Source organism: Rhinolophus sinicus, chromosome 3, assembly GCF_057876585.1.
Source record: "Rhinolophus sinicus isolate RSI-liver-muscle chromosome 3, RSI-T2T, whole genome shotgun sequence".
Classification (NCBI taxonomy): domain Eukaryota; kingdom Metazoa; phylum Chordata; class Mammalia; order Chiroptera; family Rhinolophidae; genus Rhinolophus; species Rhinolophus sinicus.
Window position 1 is genome coordinate 111,091,015 of NC_142503.1, and position 3,505 is coordinate 111,094,519.

A 3,505-nucleotide genomic window follows, 5' to 3' on the forward strand; every position below is an offset into this window, starting at 1 on the left:
CCCAGCTGCTTTAATCTTTCCCCAAACCTGCCCCACACTCTCTACTCTTACCTTGATTTTGTTCGTATCACTCATCACCACCTGACACATTACATACTTATTTGTTTATTGTCTGTCTCCTTTCATAGGATATAAGCCCTACGAGAGTGGGAGCTTTGTTTGGTTCACATTCTAATACCAAGAGCTTTGGCACATAGTAGGTTCTCAACAAATATTTACTGAAGGAATGAGTAAAACTATTTTTATTTATTTTTTTTCACACAAGGAAGCATTTATTTGAGGTTTAAGATGACATCAGACAAATAAAATTTATATAATCACAAAACCATCTTGAGTCAGATATCAAAAGATAAAGTAAAAACAAAGAAAACTAATTGGTGGCTATATATAGTTGGATACAGTTGTGTCTTGTACACTGGAAAGTCTTTTACAAAATCATCATCTTAGATCAACAGAGGACCAATCTTGAATGCTGTCCTGCCAGATAAGTTACTTTAGCAATCTCCTGTTTTCTCCCCAGTGTCCTCTTTAGTATGGCTGGTAATTGTTTTGGTGATTGCCACCTGCTCAAGACACCTTGCCGTAAGTGCTCTGTTGGCCACTGCAGTCTGCATATCCCTGTTCCTGTCATAGTTCCCACAGTTATACACCGTGTAATCATAGCCGCCACAGCTACTATAGTTTTGATCACCACCACAGGCACTATTGTAATTTCCATATCCTTAATCATAATAGTTATTAAATCCTTGGTTCCAGTTTTGGCCATGACCCCTAGCACCACCTCCTCCACCAGCTGTAGCACTGCTTCCTCATTTTTGTTGTTGCTGTTGCTGCCTGTTTACCTCTTTGGGTTGTGCAACTTTGATTTCACACTGCCCAGAACCAACTTGAGGATATCTACTTTCTAGCAATTTCTTTACTGGCTCTTCATCTCTATATGTGATAAAACAAAATCCTCTTCTTTCATTTGTTTTTGTATCCATGGGAAGTTCAATATTTTCAATCTGTCCAAAGGCCATACAATATTCTTTAATTTATTCTTCAGAAGTACCTGGGCTCGACCCACCCACAAAAACCTTTTTGGGGGATTCCTCCCTTTTTAAAGCTTTGGCCCTTTTGGGGTCTATCATTTGCCATCCAGTTTGTGTTTCTTCAGTTCCAGAACCTTATCAACACTAACAGCATCTTTAAAAAGCACAAATCCGGATCCTCTGGATCTTGCTGTGACAGATCTGTTGTAATTGTGCAATTTACAAATTCCCCAAATCGAGACAAATACTCAGTCAGACCTTTCTTGCTTGTATCTGAGCTCAAGCTTCCAATAAACATTTTACCATCATCCTGTTGATTCTTGCTCGCATTGATTTTGGATCTCTCTGCTAATTCCTCTGTTTTGCTGTCCTGGTTCCTGTCCTCCACGATGGTGCGAGTTGTGGGTGGGTGGGGTTGGAACATAGCCTGAGTCTTGGCAGCTGCAGCTCGAGCGTTGTATGGAGCTGGATTTAAAAAGGTGGTGGTAAGGGAGGTGGAGGGTGGTGGAAGAGGGTTCAGGGGAAAAATATATGGTGATGGAAGGAAAAAAATTAAAATAAAATAGAAAGGTGGCAGAAGAGTGCATAAAACTCTTTATATCTAACATTTTACATTTTTATTGAGAAAAATAGTTATTCTACGATGGGAGCTATGCTGAACTAAAATTTTCACGACATAAAATAATTGAACAAAACTTGTCATGCAGTGCCAGAACATAGCAGGGCTGCTTTCTTTACCCACGTATCATTCAGTATAATAATAGTATTTCCTAAAGCAGATACGAATACCTTCTTTAAAAATTGAAAGCCATTAACGTACAGTGGATGGGTTAACAACCCAGGGATGTGAACAAATCATCATCAACAACAAAACAATATGCATTTTTTATTTGGTTGTGTGGGGAGATTGTTATGGAAAACCTGGGGAGGATGGTTATAAATGAGAGATCTAACATGAAAATCAGTTGCACTGTGAGTCTCTGGTTGGGAGAATCTAAGAAAAGGCTAGCAACTTGTCTAAATCCAAAATACCATAGGACATTGAGTTCTTAATTCTTCCTCAACCATCAACACACTTTGTGACCTTGGATGGTTTCCCACACAACCAATCAAGGTCTGCCATTACCCCTTGGGAATGAGGTAGACTATCTTTCTTTTTCAGGAAGGAGCCAGGCATTACTTTTTTATCATCATCGGGAGATAGAAGAGGCTGAGTAGAGAATCATCTCAGGTCAAGTCAGCACCCAAGTTTGGATCCATTCAGGTATCCTTTTTCTAACCATCAACCTATTCACCCATCTGCTAGGGTCAAATGAAAATCGTCAAATTAGAGTATTGTACTATTCAATCTCAAATTCATATCGTTTGAAAACTTCCCTGAATTTCTCATGTTCCATTTTCCTGATTTATAGATGCCTAGTAGCTTAGCCAGGGCTAAGAAAAATACAGTAGTATTGGGTATGCTACTTGTAAGATACCAAAAGACTACCAGACCAGCTAACTCTCTATAGGTTTGTGTTGAAGAGATTGGCAAATTGGCAAATAGCATAGGTTTTGTCAGTTACTATTGGCTTCTATATGTGCCCCAAATTTTCTTGTTTGGGCATCCCTCTCCTTTATAGTTGTTCAGTTACAAGTGGAGCTTTCGAACTTGGATCCAGTGGATTATAGTAGAAATGATAGCCATACTTATCTGGTTGTCTACTAGACAAAAACATTTTTAGTTCTTCCCTGACACCTAGTTTCTTATAAAATTATGCAAACACAGCAAGCTGTCTCAAGAGGCTACAGTCATAGTGGTGATATTCCTTTTTACACTTAATGTTCCAAGAGAAATCTCCCTCATGGTGAAATATATGCCCAGTTCCACCAAACATCCAGTTTGAGAATGGGAAAGGAATTCCTGGCATTAGTCAACACATAGAACTCAGGATGTTAAATGAGGTCATATGTATTGCCTCTAATGCTTACCCTTTCTTTCTTTTTTTCTTTTTTTTTACATTTTTATTAAAAATATAGATAGCATACAATATTATATTAGTTTCAGGTGTACACATTAGTTATTCAACACTTATCTACCTAAAGAAGTGATCACCATGATAAGTCCAGCAATCATCTGACACCATACCTTGCTATCACAATATTATTGACTATATTCCCTATACTGTACACTACATTCTCATGACTTATCTGTTTTGTACTTGGAAATTTGGATGACTTATTACCCTTCATCTTTTCCCCCACCCCATTTTTAATGTTTCAGTTATAGTTGATATTCAATATTATTTATATTAATTTCAAGTGTGCAGCATATGGTTAGACATTTATATAATTTAAGAAGTGATCTCCCTGATTACTCTAGTACCCACCTGGCACTATGCATAGTTATTATATTATTGACTATATTCCCAATGCTTTACTTTACATCCCCATGATTATTATGCAACTACCAATCTGTACTTCTTAATTCCCTT

General features: G+C 37.7%; 1 pseudogene; it reads right to left on the reverse strand.

Annotated features, from left to right (window-relative positions):
* Nucleotides 1-528: 528 nt before the first annotated feature.
* LOC109458255 (heterogeneous nuclear ribonucleoprotein D-like pseudogene) lies at nucleotides 529-1,504 on the reverse strand (annotated as a pseudogene).
* Nucleotides 1,505-3,505: the final 2,001 nt, after the last annotated feature.